This window comes from Neoarius graeffei, chromosome 3 (genome assembly GCF_027579695.1).
Source record: "Neoarius graeffei isolate fNeoGra1 chromosome 3, fNeoGra1.pri, whole genome shotgun sequence".
In the NCBI taxonomy this organism is placed as follows: domain Eukaryota; kingdom Metazoa; phylum Chordata; class Actinopteri; order Siluriformes; family Ariidae; genus Neoarius; species Neoarius graeffei.
In genome coordinates this window covers 52,653,429-52,672,494 of record NC_083571.1, presented here as the reverse complement: position 1 = coordinate 52,672,494, position 19,066 = coordinate 52,653,429, and positions in this window count along the sequence as shown.

Here is a 19,066-nt window from a genome sequence, read left to right as displayed (position 1 = left end):
CCGTCACCACAGGGTTGCTCACTGGGGATAGATTAGGGATAAAATTAGCTCATGTTTTAAGTCGTTCAAATTCTGTAAAGCTGCTTTGCAACAATGTTTATTGTTAAAAGCGCTATACAAATAGACTTGACTTGATTTAATTGGGTCAGATACAATATTTTGAACGATGACATAACCCCGACATCTGCTCAGTTCTCAAACCTGTCAAAATGGGGATAGTTCTCAAAAGGCACCAAGGCAGAACTGTCTCTGCACAATCATCGTCACCATGACTGTTCTGGTGTAAAAGAGCTCTTGGTTCTAGTGAAGGGGAATTGGAATGCTCTAACTAACCTACAAAGACACTGTGACCAGTGGTGTCGTTAGGCCCCATCACTCGGGGCTATCTTCTTTAGTGTTCTGCCTAATGCCAGGTCCAGCTCTGATGTCCATCGGAGTTTCTAGGGAACATTACAGTGGTGGTTTCCCGTTGCCTTCTACTAGATTATTATAAAGGTTTTCTCCTCTCAACCATTTACACACACATTCACACATCTGGACAATTTAGAGTAGCCAGTTAGGCTACATCCACACGACAACGGCAACGAGATTTTTTTTTTTAAATGTCGCGTCAACATGGGCAACTGATCAGTAAAATTTCAGGTACATATGGCAACGCTTGCTGAAAATGATGCAATACACATGCCACACCTCTAGGTGCGCTGTAAGACGGTCCCGTCGGAGACACCAGAACAATAGAAGAAGGGGTTTACGCATCCGCATAAACCCCTTCTTCTGTAGCATCAGCCACATAGTTTTGATTATTAATCAGTAGTGTAAAATAGTATCTATTGTCGAAGACACTTTTTTTATATTTCATATTAAAACGTCTATGTAAATTAATACATAGAAAGCCTGGCCAGGCGCTGAACGTTCTTCTGCTTTCACTTTAAGAGAAATTCAGGGCGAGCATGAGCCTAGCTTCTTCCGTGTCACTCACCCTGTCACTGTCACACGCACACACCTTCGTGCTCGTTTTTTGAATGGAGACGCGAAAAGAGGAATGAATGGGGATAGATGGAAGCCGGAACGCCAACATTCTGATATCCTCCAGAATTCTTTAATGGTCCTGAATAAATTGAATGCTACACGTTGATGGATTACTTTGTTCTTCTACGCCCTTTTTGAGGAATGTATTGTCGGACTTAAACCAACATCTGAAGAGGTGAGATCGCTCCTTTTTTTCCTTTTTTTTTCCTTTTTATTTGTTGACAACTCGCATCGAGTTCGTTACACTTCTACCCGGCGTGAAGCACTCACAGTCACATGGTTGTGACGTCATCGTAAACAAATCCGTTCTACTCATCCAGACTACTTCGCAACGGCGCCATTGCCAGATTTTTCCACTCTGGAACCCGTTCTCAAAAGATTTCGTTTTGGGGCACCCAAAACGCCGGTGCCGTGTGGACGCCAGGCCGAAACGATAAACAATTTTATCAGATTCACCTGAATCCGTTGCCGTGTGGACAGGGCCTTAACCTAACCTGCATGTCTTTGGACTGTGGGGGAAACGGGAGCACCCGGAAGAAACCCACGGGGAAAACATGCAAACTCCACACGGAAAGGCCTGCCGTTGGCCGCTGAGCACGAACCCAGAAGCTTCTTGCTGTGAGGCGGCAGGGCTAACCACTACATCACCGTGCACTCCGGCTATAGCCCCGGGTATTTTCGCCCTCAAAAAAAGTAAGAGATTAATAGAAAACAACTGACTGAAACAGATCAGAACTTAACTTGTAGCATCCAACGACAGAGGGGGGAACACAGAGAAAGCGGGGTGGAAACGACATAATTGAGTACTGCACAGTGCACATTCAAAATTTTGTTTACAGCCAACAGAAGAACTGGTTGTAAGATGACTTTAAAAAAAAAATCCACTATTGTTGGATTTTCCAAGATGAAAACAGATGGTAAGTCATCGACCATGGGTGTATATATAGGACGCATCAACAGTGTAACCTATCGAATTATGATGATGCGCAAAAACGCTCCATGTAGCCTGGTTGTGTTGAATTTACAGTGTAGGGTCTGTATGACTAGTGTTCTAAGCCAGTTCAAAAGTTCGAGTGGTTTAATGAATATCTACAGTGGTGGTCTATTTGCCCCAACTAAGTTTATTTAACAGGTCAACAATTTGTGTTTATGTAGACACCGATAGTTGTCCTGACATAATTTAATCTTATGTTTTAATGCTACATGTAGCCTACACAGAACCAGCCCATAGCCGGCCTTTGGCATATTAGTCACATATAGGGATAAAATAGGTTTTTTGTTTTGCCATGCAATATTAATGTCAACATAAATTTGTGTTGTCCCGACACCACAAATGAAGAGCTGCAGTCAACTGAGCCTGGATGCACTTGAGAAAATGGTATGTGTGCGTGTGTGAGAGAAGAAAGAAAGAAAGCACAACTTTATTCATCACACACTTGTGAAATTTCCTCTCTGCATTTAACCCATCTGAAGCAGTGAACACGCACACACCCAGAGCAGTGGGCAGCCATGCTAACGGCACCCGCGAAGCAGTCAGGAGTTAGGTGCCTCGCTCAAGGGCACCTCAGCCCAAGGCCGTCCTATATTAACCTAACCGCATGTCTTTGGACTGTGGCGGAAACCGGAGCACCCGGAGGAAACCCACGGGGAGAACATGAAACCTGGAAGACATATTTATATGATCATAGTCTTGTGAGATGGGATGTCGTCATGGGATTTTGAAAGTTGTAATACAGGGCCGGATCCAGGAAAATTAGAAGGGGGGGTCCGGAGGCCGCCAGAGGCCCCTGGAAGCTCTGCAGTTTTTAAATGCCTGGAGGTGCATTTTGAGCTGTTAGAGACATGTTATAAATGAAATCTCTTAAAGCTAGACAACCTTTCGATTTCATAAAATCGGTGAAATGTAGTTCCCTCTGAAATTTGGCCATTGTGATACATGTTTATTTCTGTAATATCTAAAAAAAAAAATCATTCTGTGGCTGGGAAGTTATTTAATTTGGGGAGATTCCCGAGCAAATAATGCGCATGAAATCGCTTGCTTCAGGCAGTCAAGCAGACAGAGGAAGTCTGTGTGCGCATGCACATAGTTTACCTTCTTCTTTTGGGTTTTACAGCAGCTGGCATCCAGTGTTGCATTACTGCCATCTACAGGTTAACCTTGACTGTGCACTGACGGTTACATCATTCTGTCATGAAACGAACAGCTGATCACACCGAGGTGCTCGCTGACCACCGATATTTATTAGTTTGGTCCTGCGTTTCCTTTCCTTCGCAACATATCGTCTTTTCTTCTCGCTTTCCGTTACTGTAGTCGGTCTTTCAGGTTTCATTCGCACGCTCACGTCCTCCATTTTCCTCTCCTGTTTCAAATTTGTATCCCACAATGCCTTGCGCGAACGGGGAAAGCCCACCACGTGATGCATGACGTAGTATCTTGAATTGGGTCATGGTGAAGCAGGAAAAAATAGCAGAGAATTTAGGGCCACGTGGGCCTAAATTCATTAATTGTTCTATTTAAAAAAAAAAACTACTAAAATTGGAAGTCTGTGATTCGAATTCAGTGGCTTTTGGTCCACTAAACAAAAATAATTGGGTGTCAGGGAAAATTCGTTTTATGACCTACACTTGAAAAATCTGAAAGGCCGTCTGCCTTTAAAGAAAATTGCCATGTCAAAAATGTGTTTAAAAAGTAGGAACTTTCAAAACCATTTTATTAGTCACTGAAAACGATATTGTTAGAGTTGCAGGTATACGTGTAGAACACAATTACAACTGATATATGGTAATATTTATGAAGGTTGCATTATCATTTACCACATGACACTACAGTGTAGCACACTGACCACAAAACACATATCAATAAATTATTACTATTTTAGCAACTGCAATCTGAGCTCCTGCTCAGGACATTCAATGTACATATACACTACCGTTCAAAAGTTTGGGGTCACTTTGAAATGTCCTTATTTTTGAAAGAAAAGCACTGTTCTTTTCAATGAAGATCACTTTAAACTAATCAGAAATCCACTCTATACATTGCTAATGTGGTAAATGACTATTCCAGCTGCAAATGTGTGGTTTTTGGTGCAATATCTCCATAGGTGTATAGAGGCCCATTTCCAGCAACTCTCACTCCAGTGTTCTAATGGTACAATGTGTTTGCTCATTGCCTCAGAAGGCTAATGGATGATTAGAAAACCCTTGTACAATCATGTTAGCACAGCTGAAAACAGTTGAGCTCTTTAGAGAAGCTATAAAACTGACCTTCCTTTGAGCAGATTGAGTTTCTGGAGCATCACATTTGTGGGGTCGATTAAATGCTCAAAATGGCCAGAAAAAGGTCTTGACTATATTTCCTATTCATTTTACAACTTATGGTGGTAAATAAAAGTGTGACTTTTCATGGAAAACACAAAATTGTCTGGGTGACCCCAAACTTTTGAACGGTAGTGTAAGACAGTGAATATACCCAGGGAAACTGAGGTAAGTGGCCACTTAAGACAGAGAGAACTATAAACAACGACTACAAGAGTTGCATGTCTCTAATATAAAGTCAGTAACTGCAATCTGAGCTCCTGAGTCTAACAGACTGAGATAACTATACAATAATTGTGTGAGTTGCATGTGAACAAGTTTGTTAAGTCTTAGGCTACATCCACACGACAACGGCAACGAGCTTTTATTTAAAAAAATATTGCGTCTACATGGGCAACGGATCAGTAAAATATCAGGTACATATGGCAACGCAAGGCTTGCTGAAAACGATACAATACACATGCCACACCTCTACGTGCACTGTAAGGCTACGTTTACATTACGTCGAATCAGCGGATCATCAGATTAACGTTCTTAAAACGATTCACGTTTACACTAAAACCGTTAGCCGTGCACACAGCAACGCCAATACGCGGATACGCTCGGCTCCGCAGGCATCCTGCGCTCCAAATCACTCCGTCCTGAACAGTGAGTGCCCTCTGGAGGGTGCGCACTCCGGCCCTGCGCAGCTCACAGAGCGCGCGAGTGAAGTGCACAAGCCACGATTCGGGACTGAGCCGCTGTGTGTGAGATCCCAGCGCATATCACTTACTACTTGCAAGTGGAAGGATGGCAAGCCTAAAGACAATCATAACTACACAATGGGCAGTATTTGCATCAGTATTTGCAGTATTTTCATACTTTTATACTCTTTAATGAAAGGTGATACAAGGTGGACGTCCGCGCCGTTTTTCAGCAGTCGCGTCACATGACCAACGCCAGCGAATCAGGAAGGTGGATGTCACAGTGACGTTGTCCAATGAGACGCCAGCTAGAGCTCAGCACAGCGTATCCGCGTATTTTGAATGTTTACACAGCACCGGAGCTGACGTGATCTGGATTGAATACGTGGACGCTGGCGGATTCCCGTTTCCAGGCGGTTTAATGTAAACGGACAGTGCATCTGCGAAGAAAACGAGACAGATACGGTCTAGTGTAAACGTAGCCTAAGACGGTCCCATCGGAGACACCAGAACAATAGGAGAAGTAGGACGCATGCGCATAAACCCCTTCCTCTACCCGGCGTGAAGCACACTCAGGAACAAACACACAACAACAAGAAGATGGCTGCGACTACGCGAGGAAATCATGCCTTCTGTGTGTACAAATTAGTTTTGTTAGTGTGCATAGTTTTCTCATCTCATTATCTCTATCCGCTTTATCCTTCTACAGGGTCGCAGGCAAGCTGGAGCCTATCCCAGCTGACTACGGGCGAAAGGCGGGGTACACCCTGGACAAGTCGCCAGGTCATTACAGGGCTGACACATAGACACAGACAACCATTCACACTCACATTCACACCTACGCTCAATTTAGAGTCACCAGTTAACCTAACCTGCATGTCTTTGGACTGTGGGGGAAACCGGAGCACCCGGAGGAAACCCACGCGGACACGGGGAGAACATGCAAACTCCACACAGAAAGGCCCTCGCCGGCCCCGGGGCTCGAACCCAGGACCTTCTTGCTGTGAGGCGACAGCGCTAACCACTACACCACCCTGTGCATAGTTTTATATAACTTAATTTTCTTATTGTGTGAACATTTTGAAAAGCATTTTTATATAATTTATATAACTTTTTATATTGTGGGTGAACATTTTGAAAAGCAGTCTTATCCAATAAAAAAAGAAATTCAAGAAATGGTTCAGTTACTTGTTTATTTAAAAGAAAAGCTGTATACAAACGTGAATGCAATGCAGTGGTTCATACAAAACAGCGAGAGTGCTGCTTGTTCTAGTCATGTGGTTGTGACGTCATCGTAAACAAATCCGTTCTACTCATCCAGACGACTTCGCAACGGCGCCGTTGCCAGATTTTTCCACTCTGGAACCCGTTCTCAAAAAAAATCGTTTTGGGGCACCCAAAACGCCGGTGCCGTGTGGACGCCAGGCCAAAACGATAAACAATTTTATCAGATTCACCTGAATCCATTGCCGTGTGGACAGCCTCTTAGTTCCCAAGACTCGGGGGATTTCAAGCAGATTTTCTTCAGAGCCATTGCAAAAATCAACATCTCTCACAGACCTATCCAGCTGCTGTCGTAAAAATCAAAGTGAGGCTCACTCCCCAAAACGGCACGTGTCCCATGTACATACACAGGGTATAGTGAGTACAGGGATACACTATTAATGAGTACGAGCAGTAGCCGGACAGCTGACACCTGTGTGTACACAGTGAGCCTGCTGCAGCATCTTATCATTTTGGCTTGTGCATATGCGTGTTAATGATACCATAAACATAAAAGGACGTCGCACACCCTTTACAGTGCAGTCCGGGAATACAGTATGTTATGTCGATGCACGAAGTTCCCACACCCTGTTAAAATCCAACAGGACTCGCCCAGCTTGCTTTTCACTGCATTTGTGTCACGAGCGAAAAAAACTGAAGCTAGGACCTACTATTAAATATACATTTATACCATAAACTCTTCAGCTCAATCCCACAGAACAACTTATTTTGTTTATTTTTTTAACCTTAATAATGTAGCTGAGAATTTGTCTTTGTGGTTCTAAAAGAGAGATATGTGAGAGAGAAATTATGTATTTTTATTCAACTGATAATAAATTTTACTTGAGCGGCGGCTATAATTATCGACACCTTCACAATCTTTCGGCCATTGCAAAAGTAGAAAAGACTTTCAGGACGTAAATTGTGCAGGAATATAATTACTCAAACTTTCACTTGGAAAAAAAAGGATTCCTGATTACTTAGCGTATCAGATCACACGACACTGTTCCACAATTATTGACACCTTTGTCCACAGTTATCGACACCATTCCACAATTAGTGACATCCAGATGATTATTTATATATTAAAAATAATCTGTATGTGGTATTAACAGAACATAGTTTTTTATTTAAAATCTGTTTTACATAGACTTATATTTAGTACAAAATATATTTTCTATAAATATATCGATGTCGGGCAGCACGGTGGTGTAGTGGTTAGCGCTGTCACCTCACAGCAAGAAGGTCCTGGGTTCGAGCCCCATGGCCGGCGAGGGCCTTTCTGTGTGGAGTTTGCATGTTCTCCCCGTGTCCGCGTGGGTTTCCTCCGGGTGCTCCGGTTTCCCCCACAGTCCAAAGACATGCAGGTTAGGTTAACTGGTGACTCTAAATTGAGCGTAGGTGTGAATGTGAGTGTGAATGGTTGTCTGTGTCTATGTGTCAGCCCTGTGATGACCTGGCGACTTGTCCAGGGTGTACCCTGCCTTTCGCCCGTAGTCAGCTGGGATAGGCTCCAGCTTGCCTGCGACCCTGTAGAACAGGATAAAGCGGCTAGAGATAATGAGATGAGACGTCAAGTTTTTGAACTATAGGATCCCCGTTTTCTTAAAAAATATGAAAAATACTGTACTTAACAGATATGTGCTTGTTTTATAAAAATGTACAAATATTGACATACAGTGAAATATGAAAGAAACAGGCATGACTGCAATGTTTATTTAACACTATGTTTTTACAAAGGATATGGCTACTGTAATTATAATTGTGTGCAAGAAGAAGAAACCTTTATTCGTCACATGCACACTTCAAGCACAGTGAAATTCATCCTCTGCATTTAACCCATCTGAAGCAGTGAACACACGCGCGCACACACCCAGAGCAGTGGGCAGCCACACTACAGCACCCGGGGAACAGTCAGGGCTCAGGTACCTTGCTCAAGGGCACCTCAGCCCAAGGCCGCCCCACGTTAACCTAACTGCATGTCTTTGGATTGTGGGGGAAACTGGAGCACCCGGAGGAAACCCACGCAGACACGGGGAGAACATGCAAACTCCACACAGAAAGGCCCTCGCCGGCCACGGGGCTCGAACCCAGAACCTTCTTGCTGTGAGGCGACTGTGCTAACCACTACACCACCGTGCCTCCTGTGCAAGTAGTTAAGGTAAAAAATTTACGTTTATAGCTCTTTCTGGAGTGTTCAACTTGAGGACTATCGCGTTTGATGCTCCAACAATAGTCAGCCATCATATGTACATCCCATCTACCCTGATAACGTTCTTCCATAACCTTCAAATAGTCTTACTACAGTGGAATTTTGATTATCTGGAGGGTAAGCTGTGGAGAAAAAACTTGATGTGCTAGAAAAAAAACTGACTGCAATTTTGGAATCAGCATGCCAATTTTAGTTTTAATCAGCATAAAAATCGAACTCAACAGAAAAATTTTTAAAAATTGTTCCCCAGTGTAATCAGCATAAATTGAAATTAGTGTATGTGTGTGATTACATATGAATCAAAATACAATCATCATAAACCAAATTATTGTTTATATGATGACATCAAGGCATGTATGCATGGTTACATTTAGGATATAAAATGACCACACTACTTCAACAATGTTATACAAAGATCGATCCATAACAGTTATAAATGTCACTTAATTCCACAGGGTGTCGATAATGGTGGACACCAGTGAAAGTGATCTCTATTATCGGCACCTCACGTGACTTCTCAAACGCGCGTTTAGATACAAAATGGCGACTGTCAAATGAAAGAGTAAGAAAGAAAGTAGGTTTTGACAAGGAGATCATGAAATATCGGTGAATTTGATCAGTAAAAACATGTCCATGACCTTTCCACCATGCTTACCTGCGATGATAACGTCCGGGTTTTCCTCAAATTGCTGATCGTACGAAACAAAATCCCATCCAAGGTAACGAGCTGTGTCATCAGATAAGATCAAAGGGTGAGGCGGGTCTTCCGGTTGATTAATTAACCAATAATAACTGTTGTAACTGAAACTCACCTTTTGTAAAATTGTTTTTTATTGGTAAATCTGAAAAGGTGTTTATAATTATGGACCGTCGATAATTGTAGCTGTTGCTCTAGTGATATTTAATAGTCGATTGACACATGCGTCAGTTTCCTGAGACATTATGGGTGTTGATGATAATCATAAGGAGACATAAACTGAAGTGAAGTACATAAATTTAAAAAGAACAGTGAAAAAATCAGTAATAAAGATGGCATAACCTTTGAATGTGTGTGGGTGATAATATTATCTTGTAAAGTTAGCTATAACCTCACCAACCTATCTATGCCAATCCAGAGGTGGACAAAGTACCCAACTTCATTATTTTAGTCAAAGTACAGATCCCACTGGTCAAATGTTACTCCGCTACAAGTTAAAATTGTACAGTCAAATTTTTACTAAAGTTAAAGTACTGAAGTACTTCCTTTTAAAAATACTTAAGTATTAAAAATACATTTTCTGTCAACGCATCGTTATATTATTGCCACAACGCTTACAAAGCCTAATGCCTCTGAAGCAACCTACTGGATTTACTGACCAGCTTGTCGAACCTGTAGAATAAACACCTGGTAGAATGTTACAAAATGAAACACAACTGAACTGAAAAAGTACTATTGTCTTTTTTTTTTTTTTTTAATTGTAACACTCCTCTCCACTCCCACAAAGCAGCATGGTAGGGTTCTGACCCAGCTCTGGCAGTGTGTGCACACATGCATGTGTATGTTAATCAGGAAGACAGTGGAGTAGCTGTAAATGCAGCTTGCTCAGAAAATAAAAAGGACAATCCAGCCTGATTAAACCCAGGTCCACACCTCGAGCTTAATAACTACCCAACAGCAACACTGCTTTAAGCAAGACAAAAAAAAGCAAGACCATCATCTGATGTCAAAAACAAAAAAATTCCAGCAATTTGTTGTGACTGACTAGTACAATACTGTCCATCTCACAGGTCTCACATGCACGCGCATGTATTCATGCACATATGAATCTGGCTGTGGAATCATGATGGTTTAATGTTAATCTAGCTAGTCAGTGAAGCTCCACCTGCCATGCTGGCAAACTCTTTTCAAACTCAAAATCATATTGGGTAGCTAACGTTACTAGAAAAGAAAGATTTCTACATTTTTTTTAATTTGGCAAGATTATGCTAAAACATTTCTGAAAGCACTTCAGATAAGTTAACGTTATTCATGTTAGCGTAACTATGTTTTTACATGCTAACTAACAGTGTCCGAGTTAATGTTAACATTAGCCAGGGACAAGGCTACAGCAACTTGGCGGGTAAATCCATAGAAAGTAATTTGACTAACCAGACTGCATAGCTATTGCAATGTTATCACTAGCTCTAAAAGCACATAAAATTTCATTGCAAGCTTTCTCTTGGAATAAAATGTTTATATACCTCAATATGCTTCTGCAGGTCGGATGGCAAGTTTTTGTAGGCTGATGTGCTCCATTTTAGGCAAACGAAGCAAACATTTAAAACGAAACAACTCTTTATTCTTTTCAGAAAACTGAAACATGGGTTCTAGCTATAGCCGTGGGTGCGTGCCTTCCATTCTGCCATCAACTGATCGTGTTTAAATAACGCTGCGGAGAAGTCATTGAACTTGATTTTATACAGTCTATGGACGTAATGTGACCCTAGTGATTACTGATAGGCTGTCTCAGTGTCACCTGCAAAAAAAAAAATCACGTTTTAGAAAAGAAAAAAACATCCACTTTCAAAGCTGTTTCACAGTAACGAGTAACGAGGAGCTTGATAGAAATGTAGTGGAGTAAAAAGTACGATATTAGTCTTTCAAATGTAGTGAAGTTAAAGTCATACATTTCCAAGAAAAATTAATACTCAAGTAAAGTACAGATACTCAAAAAGTGTACTTAAAGGAAATACGCAGAACCTTTATTTTTAAATAAATTTCTGAGTGGATAGTATCTCCACCCTTCAGCAAGATGGAGATACTATCCACTCAGAAATTTATGCATCTAAGGGTGATGCTGCATAAATGGGAATTTAAAAAATATATATTTTTGAGAGTTAAAATTGACCGCAAAGTTGGCTTTCGCGCTGCCCCGCTGAGCCAGCCAGCCCTGAGTACGTGACGTCACTGCGGTAACCGGTTTTAAGGCCGAGGCCTTTGACAGCTGTAGACCAGAGTCATATAAATAAAAATTTATGGTGAAAGTAAGAAATACCGTTACCGACTTGCTCAACTAAGACTGATGTACTTCATTACTGTCCACCTCAGGGGCGTAGCTGTGGGGGGTCCTGGGGTGCTCGTGACCCCTCCTTTGTCAGACCATACATTTTTTCAATAGCTGCATAAGAATCTTAGAAAAGCGCCCACTGCAATTTTTCTAACATTTTTTTTAAACTAGATTGTCACCTCAGCCTCATTAAGGTATAACCTTGTATGGACTTCCTGTGGTTTGGGCGCGAAAACCCAGTTCTGCGCAAGCGCAACACGATCGCACTAGAAAGCATGATCAAGCTGCCAGTGTAGCTGCGGTCTTTTTAGTTGCGAATTATGAGTATTTCCTCGTGTTAATAATTTGCCATGTCAAAACAAGTGTAACTTTCCTCCTTCTTTCGACGTGAAGAGAGGTAAAGGCCCCGTCACTGTTAGGACTAGGACTGTTTTGGCCTCTAGAGGCCGCTGTTATTTCCTTTTCATGTCGTGTTTATTTTGGCCTCTAGAGGCCGCCACTGTTCCTGTGTTTTGTGTTTGTGTTAATTGCCTAATTATCTTCACCTGTGTCCTTAATTAGTTTGTCTATTTATACCCCTGAGTTCAGTCCTCTTGTCACGGAGTCTTTGTGCTGTTATGTTTATCTCCAGTTTCCTTTGTACTGTGTTTTTTGATCTTCTTAGCTTTTGAATTTTTGCACTTTGCTTTTCTTTTGGATTATACTCTTTGGTTTTTTTTGTCTTTTGTTTTGCCCTGTATATAGTGTATATAGTTTAAATAAACCTTTTGATTCTTTTTCTACTTCCGCCTCACGCCTCTGCATTTGAGTCATCCCCCTGGTGGCCTAGTGGGGGTTTGCTGGATTATCACACCAACGAACCAGGTTCGAATCCCAGCAAAACCCTAACAGAAAGACTCCGTCATGACCGACTCAGCAGAGGCTGCTTCAACTGTCTACCCGGCCAACCTTCAGGGAATTATGGCAGCTTTGACACGCTTCGGAGCGACCATGGACGCTCATGGACGTACGCTCACCAGCCAACGTGAGGCCCTCGCTCGCCACGAGGAACTGCTTCAGCAAATTGGGAAAACCCTGGCACAGCTGACATCTCTGCCTGCATCTCCTGCTCCTGATCCAGTTCCTGCTCCTGATCCAGCTCCCACTCCTGCTCCAGTGCCTCCTGCAATGCTGCCTTCTTCACCTCGCGAACCCAGCCTTCCTGCACCACAGAGGTATGACGGCAAGCACAGTGAGTGCCGAGAGTTCCTTACCCAGTGTCAACTCACCTTTGAGCTTCAGCCTACCACCTACACTACGGATCGCCGCAAGATTGCCTTTGTGATCACCTTATTAGCTGGTAAGGCGCGAGCCTGGGCTACTGCTATCTGGCAAAGACAGGGACCTGAGTGCTTTGATTTCCAGCTGTTTTCTGAAGAGATGCTTCGGGTCTTCGATCAGGCAGACATCAGTACCGACGCAGCCCGAAAGCTCATGTCCATCCTGCAAGGAGGAAGCGTCGCAGATTACGCCATCTCGTTCCGAACACTCGCAGCAGTAAGTGGATGGAACGAGACTGCCCTGGTGTCAGCCTTCCACCATGGTCTGTCTGACCCCATCAAGGACGGTCTGGCCTCTATTGGATGCCCAAGTGACCTCGAAACCCTCATCTCACATGCTATTCGTCTGGACAACAGGATGAGAGAACGCCACCAAGCCTTGAGCCCCCCCAGCCTCCCTATCTCTACCTGGAGACCGTCTACCTCCTTCAGTGACTGTCCAGAACCCATGCAAGTGGGTCGTACTCGCCTCTCCGCATCTGAGAGGGAGCGCAGAAGGAGGGACAAGTGCTGCATCTACTGTGGCAAGCCTGGTCACTTCCGAGCATCATGTCCCGAACTCTTGGGAAAAGGACCGCCCCGTCCAGCCGAGGGAGGGTTGTGACGGGGCCTACCCTCTCTCCCGGACTCCCTGGCCAAGGAATCTACATCCCGGTCTCCATCTCCTGGGGTGAGTCTGTCCACTCTTGTCAAGCTTTGATAGACTCAGGGGCGGCTGGGAACTTTATGGATATTCACTTCGCCCAAAGCATCAATATTCCGACTGCACCTCTTGAAGTCCCACTGTCTGTGTCTGCCCTCGATGGCCAAGCGTTAGGTGATGGAAGAGTCACCCAAGTTACTTCTCCAGTTTTCCTCCAGTCTCAAGGTCACAAGGAAGAAATATCCCTGCACCTGATTCCTTCACCTGAGTTCCCAGTTATTCTAGGCCTTCCTTGGCTTACTCGCCACAACCCTCGCATAGACTGGGTAACAAGCCAGGTTGTGGAATGGGGCCCTGCATGCCATGCCTCTTGTCTGCTCTCTAGCTCTCCTGTGTCTCCTGCCGAGCCCCCTGATCTCACCGAGTTATCTCAAGTTCCCACAGAGTACTGGGATCTCAAGGAGGTATTCAGCAAGAGCAGGGCCGCCGTTCTTCCTCCGCACCGGGCCTACGACTGTGCCATCGACTTGCTCCCTGGGACTACCCCTCCTCGTGGCAGACTGTTTTCACTCTCTCAGCCAGAACGCAAGGCCATGGAGGAATACCTCAAAGATGCCCTGGTCTCTGGGTTTATTCGACCCTCCACTTCACCTGCTGGAGCCGGCTTCTTCTTTGTCGGCAAGAAGGATGGGGGGCTCCGACCATGTATTGATTACAGGGGCCTGAATAAGATCACTGTGCAAACTCCCCTCTGCTCTTGAAACTGCGAAACTTTTGTTTAATCATGTCTTCCGAGTCTTTGGTCTTCCACAGGACATCGTCTCAGACCGAGGGCCCCAGTTCTCCTCCCGAGTGTGGCACGGGTTCTGCAAGGTCATCGGAGCCACTGCCAGCCTCTCCTCTGGGTTTCACCCACAGTCCAATGGTCAGACGGAGAGGCTCAACCAGGACCTGGAAACCACCCTGCGAGGCCTGGCTATGGATAACCCGACATCGTGGAGCACCTGGCTGCCATGGGCGGAGTACGCCCACAACACCCTGCAGTCATCGGCCACCAAGCTGTCGCCATTCCAGTGCCAATTCGGGTTCCAGCCACCTCTGTTCCCGGACCAGGAGGAGGACGCGGGGGTGCCCTCGGTCAACCAATATGTGAGACGGTGTCGCAAGACCTGGAGCAAGGTCAGGAAGACCCTCATACAGACCTCCAGAACCAACCAGACTCAGGCCAACCGCCATAGAAGACCTGCACACGCTTTCCGCCCTGGGCAGCGTGTTTGGCTGTCCACTAAGGACCTTCCACTGCGGGTGGAGAACCGCAAGCTTGCTCCTCGCTACATTGGCCCCTTCAAGGTGGTGCGCAGGGTGAACCCTGTCTCCTACCGGCTCCAGTTGCCCCGGACTCTGAGGATCAACCCCACTTTCCATGTTTCCCTGTTACGGCCCGTACTGACGTCTACGTATGCCCCTGCCCCTAGGAACCCCCCACCCCCCCGCATCTTCCAGGGGCAGACTGTGTTCACTGTGAATCGCCTGCTTGACTCCCGCCGGGTCCGCGGCGGGTTGCAATATCTGGTGGACTGGGAGGGCTATGGTCCTGAGGAGCGCTGCGGGGTTCCTGCTCGGGATGTCCTTGATAAAGAACTATGTCGGGACTTCCATTCGGCCCATCCGGATCGCCCTGGGAACGTCAGGAGACGCTCCTAGAGGGGGGGGTCCTGTTAGGACTAGGACTGTTTTGGCCTCTAGAGGCCGCTGTTATTTCCTTTTCATGTCGTGTTTATTTTGGCCTCTAGAGGCCGCCACTGTTCCTGTGTTTTGTGTTTGTGTTAATTGCCTAATTATCTTCACCTGTGTCCTTAATTAGTTTGTCTATTTATACCCCTGAGTTCAGTCCTCTTGTCACGGAGTCTTTGTGCTGTTATGTTTATCTCCAGTTTCCTTTGTACTGTGTTTTTTGATCTTCTTAGCTTTTGAATTTTTGCACTTTGCTTTTCTTTTGGATTATACTCTTTGGTTTTTTTTGTCTTTTGTTTTGCCCTGTATATAGTTTAAATAAACCTTTTGATTCTTTTTCTACTTCCGCCTCACGCCTCTGCATTTGAGTCATCCCCCTGGTGGCCTAGTGGGGGTTTGCTGGATTATCACACCAACGAACCAGGTTCGAATCCCAGCAAAACCCTAACACTCACACTTATTCGGAATTAGCAGGAATCAAACAGAACCAGCCGGAATGAAAAATTTTTCAAAATTCGTGCCACATTCGGGCGGGAATTTCAAACTGACCAACATTCTTACAGCTTTGTAAGAATGCCGTTCGAATACTTAGAATGTGCTTTGAACCCGCCTCGAATGATTCTTGCACATTCCAGCTGTATTAGCTTTCGAATGCAGTTCAAATGTAGTTGGAACACAGTAGGAATACCTGGAATGCTGTTAGAATGCAGTAAGAATATTAAGAATGCACTTCAAATGCCGTACGAGCGCGGTTCGATTGCTGCCCGAATACCACCCGAAGTCTGGTCGGAAGGCGCCTCGAATGCTGTACGAATTCACCTCAAATGCAGTCAGAACGCTCCCGGAATAGCCGCTGAATATGTATCGAATGTCTAAGAATTCAAAGAGAATGCAGCTCGAATACTTAGAATGTACTTTGAATATCCCGGAATATACGAAGAATTTTCATTCCGACGGTATTCCGGCTCATTCGAGGCACATTCGGGACATTCTGGCAGGATTTGAAGCGGCTTGCAGTTTTGATTTTTCCCTCGAATGCGATCAGAATGTTTCGAATGCTGTTGGAATGCCCTAAGAATATTTAGAATGCAGTCAGAATGCAGTTAGAATACACTTCGAATGCCGTTCGATATTTCTGCTCTTCGAATGCACCTCGAATGTTTTGAGCATGAGCAAAACATTCGGGCCGGCCACAAGAATGGGCCCGAATGTTTGGAATGCAGTCAGAATTTTTAGAATGCACTTCAAATATCCCGGAATATACGAAGAATTTTCATTCTGACGGCATTCCGGCTCATTCCGCCTCTAGTGTGACTACCCTATAAGCAATTTATTATATATTTTTTCCATCAAAGTTGCATTTTGTGGCTTCGAAGCTAAGTTTTAGTGCCGTTACTAGAACACAACATCAAGAAAACGTGGAAGAAACAGCGATAATGGAAGAGCCGGTTTCTAAGCTACCTAAAACTAGCAATGGTAATTATTTTTTGTTCCATAATGTATAATGTGACCAGATGTCCCAGTTTGACCGGGACAGTCCTGATTTTGAGTTGCATGTTCCCAGTCCTGACAAAGGTCCGTCGGGACGCTGAAATGTCCCGGTTTACACCAAACACTAACAAACTGTCCCGGTTACAGCGATCATATATAGCCAACGAGATGTCAATAAAGCTTCTAGCAATTCAGCATCAATGTGCGTGTGCGCAGTCAAGCTTACAATGTATCTATTTGTACAATGTTGCAATATAGAGACCGCGTTATAACGTTTTTTTTCGCTAGCGGCTGTCAACTACTGCGCGACAATGCCGAACGGATGAGCGCTGGGCGGAGATGTTCGCGCACTTCAAGAGTAGGAAGATTCCTTACAGCAATGTCAGCCAGCTTTGCCAGTTTGCCATGTGCCTACCTGGCACCAATGCTACAGTTGAGCGAATATTTTCACTCATGAGCAACACCTGACTGACGAGAAGAATCGCATGACCGTGCCTACTCTCGAAGCCTTGCTCATTACCCGGGCCAATTTCGACGATACTTGCTCACAGTTTCACAGCAGGTTCTCGGGCAATAAAGCGCTACTGGAGCAAATTCACTCATCATGTAAATATATGCAATAAAATGGCATCTTCTTTAGGGTGGGTGGGTTGGGTGGCTGTGTTTCTGAAACATTTTTTGTTGTCTTTCATCTGTTTCATCTGTCTTTAATCTGTATCACAGATTGTCTTGACTTATTTGATGCTGTTGTCAACTCAGGGTTCACGTTTTCAAACTAGTTAAAAGCCTACACTGGTTAAGATTAAACAGAGGCATTTTGGGTAAAGGTTCGGAGGTGACAACGATTAGGCTCATGCGCTCATTCCTGTTACAATGCATAGCCTATTGTTTAAAAAAAAAAGTTCATCGCATAAAATGTCGATGTTAATATGCAAGCAATGCATTTTCTTGGCGTTTTCACAAAGGTGAAATAAATCAGTTGAAATTTAGGCTGTTGGCCTATTCCCTATCACCACATCTGCTGTCTGATTTTCTTACTTTAACTGAATTGTAATAGAAGTGCATGTCGATAACAAGAAAATACTTGATTATTCTCTGAAATGTTGATAAAAGTGAGCTTCTACAAAATGATAAAAGCACCTGTCTGAGCCATGGTTTGAGCCGGCGCATGTTTACATCAAAATGCGTGTGCGTGCACGAGTATCACGGTTACGCGCAAACTGTCCCGGTTTTAGACTCAGGAAATCTGGTCACCCTAATAATGTACTCAGGCTGCCAGTCAGTGTGTGACCCTCCACTTTGAAAAATCCTAGCTTGGCTCCTGCACCTCTGTGCCAATTTACTTTATAAAAGTACAAGCCCCAGGAAAACTGGACTGGTTTTTTCAATAGCTAGAAACGGCCCTGGGTGGCACGGTGGTGTAGTGTTTAGCGCTGTCGCCTCACAGCAAGAAGGTCCGGGTTCGAGCCCCGTGGCTGGCGAGGGCCTTTCTGTGTGGAGTTTGCATGTTCTCCCCGTGTCCGTGTGGGTTTCCTCCGGGTGCTCCGGTTTCCCCCACAGTCCAAAGACATGCAGGTTAGGTTAACTGGTGACTCTAAATTGACCGTAGGTGTGAATGTGAGTGTGAATGGTTGTCTGTGTCTATGTTGCCCCTTTTCCACCAAATCAGTTCCAGGGCTGGTTCGGGGCCAGTGCTTAATTTGGAACCGGGTTTTCTGTTTCCACTGACAAAGAACTGGCTCTGGGGCCAGAAAAACCGGTTCCAGGCTAGCACCAACTCTCTGCTGGGCCAGAGGAAAGAACCGCTTACGTCAGCAGGGGGGCAGAGTTGTTAAGACCAACAACAATAACAAGACCACAAAAAATTGCCATTTTTAAGCGACAAGAAGCAGCAGCTGTACAAACGCAGTCATCCATTATTATTTTTTTGGGGGCTTTTTTCACCTTTATTGGATAGGACACTGTTGAGACAGGAAATGAGCGGGAGAGAGAGATGGGGAGGGATCGGGAAATGACCTCGGGTCGGAATCAAACCCAGGTCCCCGGATTTATGGTATGGCGCCTTATCCACCTGAGCCACGACGCTCCCATTCTTATTGTTGTTGCTGCTGCTGCTTCTTCCGTGTTGTTTTTGCTTCGATATTCGCGCCAAGGTTTATGCAAACGTAGCGACGTAACTGACGTATACAGCGACGTAACTGACGTATATAACGACGTAATGACGTGGCTCCCCTTAGCACCACGAGCTATGGAAAAGCAAACTGGTTCTCAGCTGGCTCGCAAGTTGAACGAGTTGTGAACCAGCACCAGCACTGGCTCCGAACCAACCCTGGAACTGATTTGGTGGAAAA